The 18,625-nt window shown below is 35.0% G+C and overlaps 1 pseudogene; it reads left to right on the top strand.

The window, feature by feature from the left end:
* Positions 1–7,606: 7,606 nt before the first annotated feature.
* On the top strand, positions 7,607–8,643 carry LOC143665323 (cytosolic 5'-nucleotidase 3A pseudogene; annotated as a pseudogene).
* Positions 8,644–18,625: the final 9,982 nt, after the last annotated feature.

Consider the following 18,625-nt stretch of genomic DNA (forward strand, 5'->3'; position numbering starts at 1 on the left):
TATGTTCTGATTGCTGCCCATTAGCAAGTATCTTAAGGCATAATATACAATTAGGACAAAGCTTACTGTTAATGGTGGTGGATTAAAATTATTTCAAATACTGTCGGAGACCCAGGTGTAATTCCCAGTACCTGCCTATGCAAAAAAAAAAAAAAAAATATTTCAAATAGTTCACTGCCTTTGTTTCCAGGCTGCTTTGACAAATATCTCACAATGGGTTGGATTAAATTACATAAATTTATTGTCTCACAGTTTTAGAGGTTAGAAGGCTTGCTTTCTCCTGGAGCTGGTAGGGGTCTGATGCTGATTTATCAGCAATGCTTGAGTTTCCCTGGCTTCTATCTCTGCTTTGTAGGTTTCACAGCAACATCATCTCCTTTCTCTTCTGGGTTCTATTGACTTTCCGTTTCTGGCTTCTCCTTATAGTTCTTTCTGACTCTGGCCTTTGGCTTCTGGTTTCTTTTTCTTTTTCTTTTTCTTGTTTTTTTTTTTTTTTTTTCCAAGATCTTCAGAAGGTTAGATTTAGACCCAGCCTCATACAGTTAAGGTCCACATCTTAACTATAAATAATACCTTCAAGGGATCCTATTTTTAATAGTTCACACCAGCCAACATGGATGCAGATTAAGATTAAGAGCATGTCTAAATTTGAGTATAGAATTCAATCTGCCACAGTCCCCTTGATAATTTTAAATATTTCTTTATCTTTGCCATATCTGATGTGATTATTATTTGAACCTTTTAACATTACTGATGCATACTTATGATAGGATTAAGAGAAATGTCAATCTGCAATTTCCTTATTCTCTTTATTATTAGTAATAATATAATATTTGGGTTTGCAGGAATATTTTTAAAGCATCTTGTATACACATTAATATAATTGAAGTTAGAAATACATACTTTAGAATTTCAGTTACTTTGGCAGATACATTGAAATATTACAACGCATCACTCTGAAGATGAATATTCACACATACTTCACGTACTGGAACTCTCCCATTATGATTCCATATAGGGAATCATTCCTTTCCTTAATACATTTTTTGTGTACCTTCACTGTGCCACATAATACAGAGCAACAAGTAAAGACAATGTCCTGTTCTTTCACTAGTGGGCTTACATTTTACAAGGAGTTCACAGGCAACAAACAAGTATATGATAAACCATCAGGTAGTAATAAGCGTTAAAGCGGAACACAGAGCAGCTAATGAGCATATAATGTGAGACTTTCTTAGGGGATGACATTTGGGCTGATAGCTGAATAAAGTGTGAAGAAGACCTTTGTCAATATCTCAGGAAAAAGTGGAGGAAATAGGTTCAAAGCCCTGAAGTGTGTGATTGCTTGGTGTTTTCAAAGAATTGTGAACACACCTTCAGTGTGACTGAAATGGAGTGAGTATGGGGAAAGAGTGAATGGATCTTAAGTCATGGAGTTATTCAGATTCTAGTTGATATGGCTAGATAGTTATTGTGAGGTCTTTGGGCATTATCCTAGGTGTAATCGAAAAGTATTAGAGGGATTGAAGGGAGTAGTGATATGGTAAGATCAATATATTCCAAAGGTCAATCTAGGCTGCTCTATAGAAAAGAATGAAAGCAGGGAGGTAAACTGCTATAGTAGCTCAAGCAACAAAGAATATCGACCTGAACCTCTGACTGCAAAAGCAAGACAATCTACTTATGCACCTGATTTGAGACAAAGAGTTCAAGGATGCATTTTTGACCTGTGCGATTAGGTCAGGGTGTTGCCATTTAGGAAAGAAGAGATTTGGAGGAAATAATATGTATTTTAACTCTGGTTAAGTAAAATTTGGATACTTAGGTTTCTAAGGGAAGATATCCAGCATGCACTTCCATGCATTACTCAAGATTTCAGGTGAGTGTTCAAAATTGTAGTTAAAATTTTGAAACTATCAAAGTATGAATGATGATATTTAAATTTATAGGAATGAATGAGATCATTTAGGGAAAGGGTGCAAATAAAAAAAGACTCTAGGAAGTAAGCCAGAGGACCCACCAGCATTTAGAGATTGTGAAGAGGGAAGGGCTCTAATAAAAGGGACTGAAAAGGAGCAAAAGTCTGATGGAAAACCAGGACAAGGAGACACCTGGAAATCACAAGAGAATGTTTAAAGTAGGCAGCGCTCGGTTGTAATAAATAATTGTTGAGAGTTTGAATACAATGAAATCTGTGAATTGATCCACTGAATTTGGCACTGTGGAGGTGATCAGTGATCTTGTCAAATCCATTTCGTAATATTCAGGATAAAAACTTGATTGGAGTGAGTAGAACACAGTCTTCCTGTAAAAAGCCCTCCATCTAATATTTTCACAGCTATACACCCATATCTTAGAATGTTGCCAGATACATAAATACTTGATGAATAGAACTGTAATCACTTATTAATGCAAGTTTCTTAATTTTTTAATTGAGAAATTAAAAAAGTAGGGATAGTTGGAAAGAATGAAGTGGAAATTTGAACAACATCCATTTTTAGTCCGATTCTCCAATGTCATTCTCTTCCCCATTTTTTTGACTCTCTCCTAAGAGCTAGGAGTGATTTATCTTTCTTCTGAGTTGGATTTTCAAGTTAGTAATAAGAATGTAAGTAATATTTATAGCTTATCCTGCCACTGTGCCAATAGAGATATCAATAAGCTTGAATTTATAGCTTTGGTCTAATAGCAAATTTGTTATTTTTGAAATGAGATGTCAAAAGAGTGGGTTGGTTTTTATAACCTCTAATGTAGGAAAGAAGTGATTAACAGTCATCAGTCTGCAGTCATGTAATTTTCATTTTCACGATTACATGTGAAAACCATAATACTTTTTTTTTGTGATTGATGTAAAACCAAACTAAAAGTACATCCACATCTAAAAACAAAATCCCTTTAGCTTCTGCAGAAGCAAAGTTTACTGCATTGAAAACCTCTGTTACCTGGAGATTTTCATGACATGGATAAATGTGGCAGCTTTTAGATGGCTTTATACGAAAAATTTAATATCTATGCCATCAGTAATCACCAGCCAGATTTTTAAAAAGTAACTCAAATTGGGATAGAAAATCTATCTGCTGTGTTATTTAAAAACTTATTTCTACCTTCAAGGATATTTGTGTGAGTTTTGACATTCAGATGGAATTTTCTTTGCTATTGTAACCAGTACATTAAAGAAGAATGACTCATGGGATATCAGCAGAAAGGAACCCCATTATGCATTCCCAGAGATCATTTAAAATTCCTTTTGTGGAGGAAGGTTTTCTTATGAGAGTGCATGAAAACTCCAGAAAGAATTTTGATTTTTATGGTTATTTTCAAGTAATAGAAATCTTCGCCTTCAGTTACAATCCAAAACAAGTCTCAATTAAGTAATTAAGATCCCTCATTTCATGAATTACTCATAATCCTAGTCTTGGTCGGAATTAAACCTTTTGCACTCTGCCTGTTGGGTAGAATTTTCTGTGGGTCACATTATGCTGGTGGGGGATGTGATGAGGACAGTGGACAGTTTCCTCTTCCTCTGGCTTTTGATCTCACTGAGGTTAAGAACATAGGTAGAAAATAGAAAAAGAAATAATGCTCTTCCTTGACTTGTAGTATTTTGAGGTGACCTTATGCCCTCTGCTATGAGCAGAGGTTTAAAACCTGACTTTCATGTAGGACATTTATGGGTTTCAGAGGTTTCCTACTAGTCCCCTCTGCCTGCAACTTCACGGATAACACAGATTTTATTTCTCTGGTTGCCGCCCTTTCCTCACCTTCTTAGGCATTTCTTCATTCTTCATTGTCATTGGAAGAACCTTTGGGAACTGAATTAAAAAGTTATTTCACATATTACTCATCTTAGCCCCGGGTACATACACTTATAATTTGCCATGCGTACATTAATGTTGTTACTTCCCCCAAATACCTTTTTCCTCTCCTCCCTCTCTTTCACTCTTTATCTTCCTTCTCTCTCTTCCTCTGACAATTGCCCCTTTCCTTCTTTTTTCCTCTATAACTGAAATCTAATAGCAGCAAATCCTAGTCTTATGTGCTTCATATAGGTGTGTAAGATACCAGATCAAAAGCCTTTCTTAAATCTCTTAAATGCAGGAGACAAAACACTCTTTCTGAGTTGTCCCATTGTCGCTTCCATTATTAAGCTTGAGGTGGAGGACACGCACTCCTCTCTCCTTTTTGCAAATGCTGGAACTCAGGAAAGATTACCAACTCTCTATCAACAATATTTCTGACAAATATTTGCCAACAGAAATCCAAGGAAAACATTGGGTACTTTTCATCTTTATGCGGATATGAATCATTTCCTACAATGTCACTGCTATGTGGATTTTATAATAAATTGGTCTTAGTTGAGCTGAAAACAAATTTAGGTATTGTCTTTGGAAGGATACTTAGCCTTTTTGTGATTGGTATGTTTTGTTTTTCAGTTTTGAACAAAGCATGGTTCTCTTTTCCTCAAAGTATATTTTGTGGGTGAAGATAACTTCTGAAACTAAGTCTATACGTTGCTGAGGAAAAGTGCTTAGTTTATAAAAAGCATTATTTCCTCTTTGGCAGGTAATTAAACTGAGATCCTCCCCCAAATAGGAGGAGGGGATCCTGAAAAGAGAAGTGTTTTCTGTATGAAAGAATTTATGAATCTACTTTAACATAAAAATTTACCTAAAATGTTGATGTGATCATAATAGACATTCTGATAATTTTTGTCAGCATTAAAGAAAGAGCACATGACCAATCAATTTACTTTCATGGATGGGGTTCTTTAGAGCAATTGCAAGTTATAAAACAATAACAGATGGCAGATATGCATATTTAGGATTTCATAAAACAACAGATTGGATTAATTTAAATTGGATGTGAAAATGACATTCACTTATGATGATAAAGGAGAAAAATGAAATATTGCTGGAATGAAATGTCTAAAAATATGCATTTAACAAGATTCGAAAATTATTGAATTATGAAGTGCATCAGGCTATAGTCACTAATCTTAACGTGCTATCAATTTGTGACTGAATGAATCATTGAAAAATATAAATTATGTACATTTAAAAGGATCATTGAACATGCTTTAGCAAGCAGATGCACTTAAACTTTTAAGAAATTTAAATATGAAAGTGTAACTTTTATAAGTTTTATGTTTGGTACTTTTTTGGATTCTTAAAGAACAAAAATCATAAATTAATGATTTTACTTTTGAAATATGAAGTCTAACTTTTTCCTGATTTAGACTTTCTTCTCAAAGAAAAATTGTAGCTGGTGAGCTCTTTTCCCTGATAATTTGTTCCAGTATGTCAATGACCGATTTTTCCCTTAGTATTAGGTACCAATGCATTTTAAGAGATAGTTAATGAGATGTGACTATCATCCCAAATGTATCAGACACTGAAAATACATGACTGAGAAGTTTTCATCACCAAGGGGGATCTATTGGAATATTAAGTGGCAAATCAAAGTTATTATTAGGTCATAGAAGTATGGGCTTGGTACTATGGATGCAAAGACAATGGAATGCAAGCACAAGAGCTCTGCCTTTCCTATAGGTACCCTCCCCTTCTTGAACACTTTCACTTTTCCTACTTGTATATAATTGTATAGTTCTTTCCTGTGATAGAAAATAAATTAATTGATATTTATAAGAGCTTTATAGTTAATTTAACAGCAAATACTATTTTTTAAAACATGACTTAAACAGGGAATTTTCCCTGTTTATTCACAGAAACTGAAGAAAATCACAGCAATTTTGCAAGAAGCTGTAGTCAAGTAGATGAACCACTTTATTACCACACAAAATAACTTATTCCTCATTCAAATTTGCTTAGTAATTTCAGAGCAGAGCACTAAACTCCAACCTTTCATTTACTGATCTTACAAACACTACTAGCATTTAGCCTCAAGATTCTTTCAAGTTCTAGTAAATTCAGGTAAAGAAAGAGGCTTGATTTGTTTTTTTTTTTTTTTCCTTTAAGAGAGAAATTGGGAGTTTACCAAATAATCATACATTAAATATAAGATTTCCATACATGCTCTATTATTAACACCTTGCATTAGTGTGGAATATGTGTTACAATTGGTAATAGCACAATTACAATTGTACAATTGTTTTCACTTAAGGTTCACTGTTTTTGTAGTGTAGTTGCATGGATTTAAAAAAAAATGTATCCTGTTAGCACATATACAATTTAAGATTTCTCCATTTAATCCCATTCAGATATGCTTCAGCGCTGTTAATTACATTCACAACTGTTTGCTACCATCATCACCCATCCAATACCAAAACATTACCATTATTCCAAATAGGTAACCTATACATTTTAAGCCTTAACTTCCCATCCCTACTCCTACTGTATTCCCTGGTAAACTGTATTCTAAATTTTAACTCTATGACTTTAGCTTATTCTGACTATTTAAAATCAGTGAGAACATAAAATATTTTTCTTTTGTCTCTGGCTTACTTCATTCAACATGCCTTCAAGGTTCATCCATGTTGTTGCATGTATGAGGACTTCATTGCTTTCTACAGCTTGATAATATTCCATTGTGTGTATATACTATATTTTGTTATCTGTTCATTTGTCGATGGCATTTGGGGTTGCTTCCATGTTTGGCTATTGAGAGTAATGCCAACTGTGTGAAAATATCTGCTCAGTTTCCAGCTTTCAATTCTTTTATATATATATACCTGGTAATGGGATTGCTGGATCATATGGCAATTCTCTACTGAGCCTTCTGAGGAACGACCAAACTGTCTTCTACAGTTGCTGCATCCTTTTGAATTGCCACTAGCAATGAGTGAGTGTTCCTATTTCTCCACAAACTCTCCCACACTTGCTATTTTCCATTTTTAATAGCAGCTCTTCTAATGGGTATGAAATGGCATCACATCATGGTTTTGATTTGCATTTCCCTGATGGCTATTCAAGTTGAGAAACTTTTCATATACTTCCTGGCCATTTGTATATCTTCTTTGGAAGGATGCCAATTCAACAATTTTGCCTGTTTTTAAATTGGGTTGCCTGTATTTGTTGTTAAGTTAAAGGATTTCTATGTATATACTCTGGGAATTAAACTTTTGTTGGATATGTGGTTTCCAAACATTTTTCCCATTTTCTTTGAGGTCATTTCACTTTCATGATAAAGTCCTTTGATGCACAAAAGATTTTGATTTTGATAAGGACTCACTTACCTATTTTTTCTTTTGTTGCTGGTGCTTTGTGTGTAAACTTTAAGAAACCATTGCCTAGCACAAAGTCCTGAAGATATTGCCCTCCGTTTTCTTCTGCGAGTTTCACTGTTCCAGCTATTACATTTAGGGGTCTGAATAATTTGAGTTGATTCTTGTATGATATTTGAGGTAGAGGGCCTCCTTTTTTTTTGGCAAATAGAGTCCGGTTTTCTTGGCACCATTTGTTGAAAAGACCATTCTTTCTGATCGGACAATGGAGTGGTCTTCACATTCAAAATCAGTTAAAAATCAGTGGACCGAAGAGGAGCGACGGTGGCTCAGTGGCAAAATTCTTGCCTGCCATACCAAAGACCCAGGTTAGCTCCTCCAATTCTCTGCTGGGAGATTCGTGAGGGCTGGGATTTGGAGGCTTTGGGGAGGTTGAGCTCAGCAGTGAGTGCCAGTATGTGTGCCCTGGTGGCAGGAGTGGTGCTGGCCCAGGACATATTCACCTTGAAGAGGAAGATAGGGCTGAAGACCAAGATCATTGAGATGAAGATTGAATAATCAAGAAATGACCAATGAACAATTAAGAGTCTTCTGTACATGTGAAATGTGAAAATGATGCCAGAATTTCAGAAATGTTCAGTTCGTCTCAAGAACTCTGCAACAGTAAAATATTTTTTTTTGGTCTTAACAAAGGAGAGGCTGCCAAACTTCAGGTAATAAGAGTTTGACATGCTATTAAGTAGATTTTCCTACAAAGGGGAAAGATGACCAACGTGTCATAATAGCATTGACAACTGTAAACTGAAGACAGATGAATGTCAACGAAAATTACTACAACTAAAGAAAAATATTATGCTATTGAAGGTGATCCTATTCTTACATAGAAGAGAAGTGCCCTTATTTGGTAGAATGGTATACTGTCACATGGTTTGCTTTCTGAGCAAGCTTTACCAAAAGTTAAACTGAAAGAAGTTGTGGAAGAATCAGATGTTATGCTCAAGGAAGGATATGAAAATTTCTTTGATAAGCTCCAATAGCACAGAATCCCTGTATTCATATTTTCAGCTGGTATTGGTGATGTATTAGAGGAAGTTATGTCAGGCCAGTGTTAATCATCCAAGTGTCACAGTAGTATCCAACTTCATGGATTTTGATGCAAATGGGGTGTTCAAAGGATTTAAAGGATAATTAATTCATGTATTTGATAAACATGATGGTGCCTTGAAGAACACAGAATATTTCAATCAACTCACAGACGATAGGAACATAATTCTGCTGAGAGACTCCCAAGGAGATGTAAGAATGGCTGATGGAGTGGCCAATGTTGAACACATTCTGAAAATTGATTATCTAAATGATAGAGTGGATGAACTTTGGAAAAGTACATGGGAGCTTATGATATTGTTTTAGTAAAACATGAATCACTGGAGGTAGCCAACTCTATCTTACCAAAAATTCTATAAACAAAGGATTCTTCAGGAAGACCTCTCTCCCATGGAAGCAATTGATGAAATAACTGCTCATGTGTTCATATTGCTGAAAGACTCTTATTTCTATTATATTTTTGCTCTTGATGTTTTTCCTTTACTTTTTAAAAATGTTTTCAGACATGTTGAAACCATGAACTGGAAGCTCCTTTTTCTTCACCTCTCTCAACACAGTCCCCACCATATTGTTTTAACAGATGAAAACAAATTAAATACAAAATGGGAAAAATATCTTACTACTGTTCTAAAGTGAATTCTGTAGTTTAATTCTATCATGTATTCTTGCATACACTGGGAAAGTTTGTAAAATTAGAAAAAGAGTTTTATGAACTGGTCAAATAATGTGCATGATTTTAAGTATTTCTATTATTGTAATTTGGGTGAATTATGCTAATGGTATCACCATCACCATAAGTTGTGATTTGTTTGGTTATTTTGTTTGGGGAAAATCAGTATTTATAAAAAAATAGGTACTTGGAGTTTGATGAATAAACTGTTGATGTTCACATGTATTGATCATTACAAAATGTTCTATATTGAAGCACTAACAATAAACATGAAATGGAAAATCTTTTAAATTAAAAACAAAAATAGTTGGCCATAAATATCAGGGTTGATTTCTGAGCTCTCAGTTAAATTCTATTTGTTTATATATCTGTCTTTGTGCCAGTTCCGTGGTGTATTGATTTTTGCGACTTTGTATTATGTTTCAAGATTGGGAATTGTGAGTCTTCCAACTTTCGTCTTATTTTTCAAGACAGCTTTAGCCATTCAGATCCACTTAGCCTTCTATGTAAATCTGATTATTGGCTTTTCCATTTTTGCAAGAAAGACTGTTGGAATTTGATTGGGATTGTGTTGTTAGGGTTTAGAAATTTTGTACCTTCCAAAATTTTGGCAGCAGCTGTATGTTGGGCTTTTTAAATATCAGTTCCTTCAATTGCCAGAGGTTGACCTCCAAGAGTAGCTGCATTATAAACATCTTAAACAGAGTGCTCCGGTAACAATTTTGTTTTGGTTCAGTTCTGAGATGTTATGTGATTAGGAAACTCCTGGCTGCTATACTGAGCTTGTCCTCCATCTGGAGGTCCTGAGTGGTCTGATGACATTGAGGAGGGGAAGGTGGAAGAAAGAAGGGAGAGGAAGAAGGAATGGGGGAGGGAAGAGACAGAGTGGCTGTGGAGGATCTGGGTGCCACCAGGCCAGGAGGTGAGGGAAAGGGGGAAATGAGCCAGAAGCCACACCCACCAGCACACATGCTGAGGAGCCACTCTCTCTTTGAGTATTTCTAAGCACATTGTTTTCAAAGGATTTGTTCAGTATGTTCACATTCTCATCCTCTTTGTTGGTATTATTTTTATTTTTATCCTTTTTCTTTGCATGGGCCATCATTTCCTGTATCTTTGTCTTGTACTCTTGTTGCACACTATATGCTTCAATATTTTAAAATGTTAACTCTGGGTTTTATTCTCTGAGGTGTTTGTTTCTTGACTTTTTAACCAGCTGGTGATAAGAGAGATTTCCTTGAACTTTAACCTTCCTATCAGGAAGGTCTGCCCAAGGCAAATGCACTATGCAGGGTATTCCTTGCCTTTCTGGAATTTCTGTCTTATCCTGGGATTTTGCCTGCTAGCTGTTTTGTAGTTCCTCTGTTTACAGGAATTTGTTTGCCCCTTGTTTCCCAAGAGACAGACCGTCCTCTCCAGTGTTTGAAGCCAATAAGTTTTTGCCTCAGTGTCCACCTCTGTAAAATTTTATACTCCTGTCCTTGTCTCAAGTTGCTTTTGCTTGGAGGGAAAATTATAGGAGGAGAGGCACCAGAGAAGAGTTTCCCAAATCAGTCATTTCCAGCTAAAACAGGGCTAGGGACCCATGCCAAGATTACAAACCTGCTCCAAAGTGCCATGGGAGGGGGTCAGGAGTAGTGCCAAGACTTCTTCCATGGCTCTTGAAAACTGAGCTTTCTTGGACTGCCAAGCAAATGCAGCCCCTTAGCTAATTGTCCTCAGATCTGAGGAAGGACAGCATCTTTAAGTCTCCTCTGCCCCAGGCTTTTGTTACCATCAAAAAACATGGTCTTATACTGTCAGGCCCACCTGATACCTGCATCTAACAGAGAAGCAGTCTCTTCGATTTGGTGGGTAGGTGAGTTTGTTGATGATGCATCATCAAGGAACTGGAGGAAAAAAAATCTTTCCAAGACCAGTTTGGAGTGGGAAAGGTGGTTTGGACTTTTCTAACTCAAACAGGCAAAGAAATGGCAAAGGTCAAGAAGAAAGCATAAAATAAAATAAAATAAAATAATAAAATAAAATAAAATAAAATAAAATAAAATAATGAAATGAAATGAAATAAAAAAATAAAATAAAATAAATAAAATAAATAAAATAAAATAAAATAAAATAAAAAATAAAATAAAATAAAATAATAAAATAAAATAAAATAATAAAAAACTAAGTAAAAGTCACAGGATTCATTAAAATTGAGTAACAGTTGCTTGCTTCATTGTGTTTAATTGACATATCCTTTTATCTGGTAGGAACTTCTTTCTTTGCTGCCCATTCAGGAGGAAAGTGCTGATATTTGTTCATATGATGCTCCATTCCTGCAAGCAGAGCAAGGGAGGGTTTCTAGGAACAAGAGTAAATTTCATTGTTGTTGAGATTAGACCAACAGCAAACTATTTCAACAAGGGCTCTTTATACTTAAAATAACTTTGAGACTGCTTGAGGGAAGTGATCATAAAACAACGACCACATATTTCTAGTTACTGAAGACTGTACTAAGCATTTTTACCTAAAGGATTATATTGAGTATTTTCTATTTATCCAGCTATCACTTTGTTTGTGGTGGGTTGAAACAATGACCTCCCTCAGAGCTGGCCTCCAGCAATCTGAATTTGTGAATAAATCCATGATCGTTAATCAGCTGTGCCCATCACTGAACTTTGGGAAGGGGGTTTCTATGCCCCTTTCTTTCACCAGTAAACTAGCTGGGGACTAGACTCCATTGGGTCTACTGGAAGAGCGGGGGATGGGCACCAGTAGCCACTGGTGAGAGAAAATTTGCTGTTCTTTATCATACCTTATCATACCTTATCAGATTTTTTTTTAACTGTTCCTCCCTGGATGCTGTACAGTGTTCTTTTGGCATTTGGAATTTCAAAATAGTTGTTTCAACAGTTCCTCCCTGTTTAATAGTTACTCTGGTGAAAGGACTGAAACTTGGAGTGCCCTACTCTACCATATTCTCACAATAAAGCCCAATTCTTTATGCATATGGGCACCATAATTATCTTCCTCATATGTTTTGGTTTTATAAATATTTTCAGTTGTTACTGGAGATTTATATCTCTAGATATCCAGTCGAGTTGTTAAAGGATTTACATATAGGAGCTATTGGTAAAACTATGCTGTAATCCATAATTTGATTTATAGTTAAATCTAAGAGAATTATTTCCTTTTCAATGCATAGACAACCTCAAGGCAAACAAATGTTAGAAGAAGAAAGCAAGGAGACATTTTCTACATATTTTCTTTATTTATGAAGTTCAAGAATTATTATTTTATAGCTCTAAAATTTAAATCATAGCTGCATTCCATAATTATCTTTTGAGTTTTTTTTTTAGCTTCTGTTAATATTCATAACAGGATAACAACTAATAGACTTGAGAAATGAATAGATTACCTAGAATCTTTACAGATATAGCCCGATTCAAATCCATATCATAGTGCAATGCATGGTGGGTTAGCTATTTGTAATTTAATAGACATTTTGGGGAAAGACCATGTTATATACAAACAGCTCGGAATTTAGAACTAACAGTTACACCTCCTGAATATATGTGACTGCTGTAAGAGCTTACAATTTAGGACCCCTTACAATAAGCCCCAACCTGATAACCCTTGCTCTTGACTTTAGTTTACCACATTTTTATATTATAGTCAGTCTATGTGATTGGGGCATGATAATATTTGTCTTTTTGTTCCTGACATTTCATTCAACATACAGCTCTTAAAGTTCATTCATTCAGTTGTATGCCTCACAACTTCATTCTTGTGGTCACTCAGTAGTCCATTGTCTGTATACACCATAGTTCTCCCTTCCATTCCTCAGTCGTTGTACCCTTAGGCCACCTCCATTCATTGTGGATCATGAACACTGCCACCAGAAGCACCAGTGTGCAAATGTTCATATCCCCACACTCAGTTCCTCCAGGTATACAATGAGCAATAAGGTTTCAGGATCATATGGCAACCCTACCCTCTGTGGAACCACTACCCTGCCCTCTAAGGGGCTGCACCTCTCATTTCCCTACCAACAGTGAGTAGGTACATCTCTCTCTGCATCCGATTTAGCACTTGTTTCTCTCTGCTCATTTTTAAACAGTTTTATTCACACATCATACAATCCAGCCTGATTGTATAGACATGCCTTTGCCACTCTATCTGAAGACATTTCCTTTCTTCCACACAAAATCCATATTCCTTTCCCTAATCCTGCCTGTTGACATTCAGTTGGCCTAATGCCTTTGTTACAGTCAGTGGAAGCATATTATAATATTACTGATGACACTAGACCCTAGCTTACATTGATTGTACTTTTTTCCATATACTATCTATTTTCAACACCCCGCAATACTGGCATAAAGTTGTTCTTCCTCATGCAAAAACATTTTTTAATTTTTTCATTTAATCACTATCATTGCACACTCTAGACTTTCCTAAATTACAACATGCCAGTTTTTATCCTCTATCTTTCCTTCTGGTTTCAAACGTGCCCCCAGCTCTTCTCCCTCTATCATACTCACATTCAGAATCATTCCGTGTACTTACATTATTGTGCTACAATCAGGTAGTATTGTGCTATCCACTTCTGAATTTTTACAATCAGTCCTTTTGCACAATCCATATTCCTTCAGCATCAATTGCCCAATCTCTACCCTATTTCTATCTCCTGATAATCTGTGTTCTTGACTTCAATTCTTCAAGTTCACTATTAATGCAAGTTCATATTGGTGAGACCATACAGTATTTGTCTTTTTGTTTCTGGCTAATTGCCCTCAGCATAATGTCCTCATGGTCCATTCACGTTGTTACATGCTTCATGAGTTTGTTCTGTCTTACAGCAGCATAATATTCCATTGTATGTGTATACCACAGCTTGTTTAACCACTCATCCGTTGATAGACATTTGGGCTGTTTCCATCTCTTGGCAATAGTAAACAATAAAAATAGGAAATAATGTGCTATAAACATTGGTGTGCAAATGTCTTTTTGTGTCTCTTCCCTCATGTAGGAAGGATATTTCATATACCTACCTTTCCTTACCTCCCTAATATATTTTCATGACTTATGGTATTTCATGACCCAGTGGTGTGCTAGAATCAATTGTACCTGTTCCTGATGGACTAAGGGGCACCTCTCTTCCCAACTCTGCATTCAATGAAGAAACATTAGTAGTTTGATATTTACCATGGTGAGAATATTTATACCATATATATCGGAAAATACCTCAAATCACACTTTTGTATTTTTTTAAAGGTTTCCAGATTATTAGAATACTTTTGCTGATAACCCATGAAAAATGAACTTACAGGTGAAAATAATAGTCTATTGTGGAATTCTAATTCAATAAAACAAAAGCAATTGAATTTATACCAATTGAAACAGATGGAATAATTATTTTAAATGAGTGTATAAATATATTTAAAGAAATGAGGAACACATAAGCAATATATTACTTATCTATATCATCTATCTATAACTATTTGTCTATCTATCTAGAGACTATTCTAAAAGCTCTCCAGATAGAAAGAAGAGAAACCCTAGAATGAAATTAGGCCTGAGCCTCCTACAGATAGGAAGACAATAATTTCTCAGAAATTACAAAGAAAACTATGAAAACAAAGAATCAGACAAGCATTTTGAAACAGTTTTAACCAAAAATCTTGTATCCAGTCAAAATAATATCCAAAGATCAATATATTTAAAACAGTGATATGACAGTGGGTCAGTGGCAGAATTCTCACCTGCCATGCCAGAGACCCGGCTTCAATTCTCGGTGCCTGCTCATGCAAGAAAAAAAAAAAAGAGAAAAAAAGGAAGAAGGAGAAAAACCAATATATTTAAAACATAGCCTTAGCAGACAGGCTTCAGAATATTTGCCATATAAATATACTTTGGAAATACTTTTAGAGGAAGTATTCAAAAAAATAATAACAGAAATAAATCTAAGAAGAGGGTGGCAGAGATTAGAGAGAAAATATATTCACATACTGTATATAATGTTAGTAGAATTTACTTTAATATATTTATTTATTTATTTGTATACTGTATGTCAGGGTCACATTTCATTATTTTTCCATGTGAGCATCCCGTTATTGCAGTACCATTTGTTGAACATTTTCTTTGTTTGTTTCTTGGGAAGTGCATGGACTGGGACCTGAACCTGACTCCTGCATGGCAGGCAAGAATTCTACCACTGAACCATGCTTGCACCCCCTACTTTAATATATTTATTGATGAAAAAGCTAGATCAAATTAAAGAGAGGAATTATCTCCACAATAACCCACTAACAACATTTCCATAAGAAAACAGAAAAAGAAGGTATAAAGATTGAAAAGGTAAAGATAAATTTCTCATTATTTTCAGTAATAAAATCATCTACCTGAATAAACAAAGATAGAATTAATAGGAAAAACTACTTGATATAATCATATAATGAAAGAGAACATTCTCAGCCTGACAACAGGCATCTAAAAGCCATTTCATAAGGTCAAGAACAATGAATATGCCAACACTCACCAATTCTATTCACCAATGTAGAAGAGTTAGTAGCCATTATAATAAGGCAAGGAAAAGAAATAAAAGCAATCAGATGGAAAAGGAAGGATTTGGAAAGGAGCATGAAGGAACTTTTAGATGTGATACATACTTTCACTCTCAATTATAGTGAACACTTGGGAAAGCCATCATTTCATGGGTATAATCAAATGTCAAAACTGATCATGGTGTACACTTTAAATACAGGCCATTTATTGCATGCAGATTATATATCAATAAAACTACTAAAAAGCAACATTAAGATATCGCTTTATATCCATTAGCCTGGCAAAAATTTAGTAACCTGGATAATGCAAAGTTTAGTTGGGATTTTGGACATAGTAGGTCTCATACAATGCTTCATTCTGTTAGATAAAATACACATATAGCCTATAATAGAGAAAATCTTTGCTAGCTATACATTACAGGTAAATTCTTTTTTAAGACATAGGAGAGTATGAACAAGGGTACTTATTGAAGTGTTGTTTGTTGTAACAGAATGTTAGATGTAACCTATGTGACTGCCAGTGGGGAGGGAGGACACAGGAAAATGTGGGTGAAGCACGCATTTGAATACCACACAACAGTTGGACACAGCAGACTTGACAGATGTATTAATATAGTAGAGAGTAAATAAACAAAGAAAGCAACAGACTAGATGGACTTAGTAATAGAGTGTGAACTGAGACAAACAACCTCTGCCCTAAATGTTGTAAATTACAGATCCAGATTAGGTGTGTTAACAAAAATTTCAAATAATTAATATAAGAACATACATTTCAGCATGCCCCACACCAATAGAAGCATGCACATCAAGTGCATTAACATGTTGCCTTGTTGGAGTGATCTGGGATCTGGGAATAATAAAGTGGTAGAAAGATTTTTAAATGGATGAATGAGCAAAACTGGAGAAACAAAAATGATGAATTAATGATGGCAATATTCTAGGAACTCTATAATTAACTTAGCCCTCTGCCTGTGCATTAAAATAATATAAATAAATAAAAATAATAATTTTTCACACAGTTTTGGGACCTACTTAAGTTTTACAGACCTAAGTAATGGCAATTCTAAATCAACTGATTGTGACTCAACCTTACTTCATTGGTATCCAATACTATCGGCTGGCAGTTCGGAACACCAGACTTGGCAAATCAGATGAATTCATGGCTTGGTGCAGCAAGTAGAAGCATAAGCAGTCCCTACGGTGATCTAATGAGATTAGCAAATCAGGCTGGACTGTCTAAAGAGGTTCCTGTAGTTGAAGATATCTTTTAATAAAGATCCAGATTCAAGAGAGAAAGTCTTAGTGTAAATACTTCAAGATCAATAGAAATTATCACCAGAGAAGGGAATAAAAATCTAGTGAACTGGGGATCCAGAACTGAAGGTCTTTCAGCAATTTTTTCCTGTGGTGATTGACAAGACAGCAGGAACATTAGAAAGGACCAGGTAAGATTTCTAGTTCAGTTGAATTGGGATTATGCCAAGCTCCCAATAGAAATTGATGGAACAGAAAGAGAAAAGGGCTCTAACTCTTTCTGTTTTTCATTGTCTAGAAGACATTGAATTTTATGGAAACTCTGAAAAATGGTTGTAGTCTTTGTTACTGTGTCACAGTCAATATTGAACCTTCTCAGTTAAATCCCAAGGGACATAACTGAACCATACATGAAGAGTGATGGTAATCTGCACTGGGCATTCAGAACCTCCGGCAGAGTGATCTTCCTTTGTCTTCCTCTTACGCTTCCATGACCCATTCAATGAAAAGGATACAAAAGTCTCTCTTCTCTAGAGAGTGTGGAAAAAGCAAACATTTCGCATATTGCCAGTGATAAAACGTCTACAAGAACAAAGAATACGGAATAGATGCCAAACATTTTAGAAGAAGGAGTAGGTCAATAATGGAATTAAGAAGACAAAATGTACCTTTGAGTACTTTCCCTGAAAAATTAGCTAAACATAATGTAAATTAAAAGAAAATTGTTAAAAGAGATATGTCAGAGTTTCATTCAAGTTTATAATGGTGAGTAACTTTACTATGAAACGCATGTACGAAATCCCTCACCTTGTAAGAAACCAGAGTCTTGAAGATTTTCTAAAGTATGCAAATGCATTAAGATTTGATTAGTTCAGCTCAACATTATCATTCAGAAATGTCAGACAGCACTGAGTATAGTTGAGCATGAACAAAATGTACTAACAAAATTCCCGTTGAAAAATTAAGCAAACTCCTTCTATGATATCATTTTAAACATATGCAGGGGTATGTTAAATAAAGGTGGGATATTTGAGGAGAATATATGCAAAATATAAGAAATTCAGCAAGTATCATTTCAAAGCTGTTTTGTACACTGTGGTAAAATGGTCTTGGAATAATTAAATAATGTTGTTATATATAAGATTTTTATGTCATTTATTTTTGGTTTCAGGCATATATTTGCTGTATAAACATCAGCCTTGCTTGATTATATCAGGAATTTGGGTCGAGATTAAGGAGACTACCTAAATCACAAACTGAAATCTGCCAGAAATCGTCAAATTCTATGAGATTTAATGCAAAATTGAAGTTATGGGGAACCATATTTTGATTCACTTTGGTTTGAGTCTGCAGATTCAGACCTGAGAGAGCAAGCTGGACAAACTTTTTTCTCCATTCTTGTCTCATTTTACTTGGATTTATTTATTTTATTTTATTTCCATTTTGGGGCATGAATACAGAATGCTAAATTTAAGACATGTTTTGACTCATCTTCAAATTTAAAGGAACATCTGAGAAAGTGATAAATTCTTTTTTCCCCTATATGTCTTTGATATTATGCTATTCTTATCTTTTACTTTATTTTTATTTCCTTTCTTTCGAGGTGCTTGGGTTACATTGCCTCCTCTTCCTGTGGAGTTTATTTCTATTTATCTGAATAACATGTTACACAATATATAAGCAATGCTTTGTCTTTTTTATATGAACTGGTTAATGTGGACTTTACCTCTCCATGTACATACAAACCATTAGTCTGCAAACAATTATTAAAACCTTTAATTGATCAAAATAGAATAAAATGCTATTTAAAAAATATTCTCCTTTATGCAAAGAAGCAATGACATTTAATTCATAGTCATATGGTCGTAGATT

The sequence above is a fragment of the Tamandua tetradactyla genome, chromosome 21, assembly GCF_023851605.1.
Source record: "Tamandua tetradactyla isolate mTamTet1 chromosome 21, mTamTet1.pri, whole genome shotgun sequence".
NCBI classification, from domain to species: domain Eukaryota; kingdom Metazoa; phylum Chordata; class Mammalia; order Pilosa; family Myrmecophagidae; genus Tamandua; species Tamandua tetradactyla.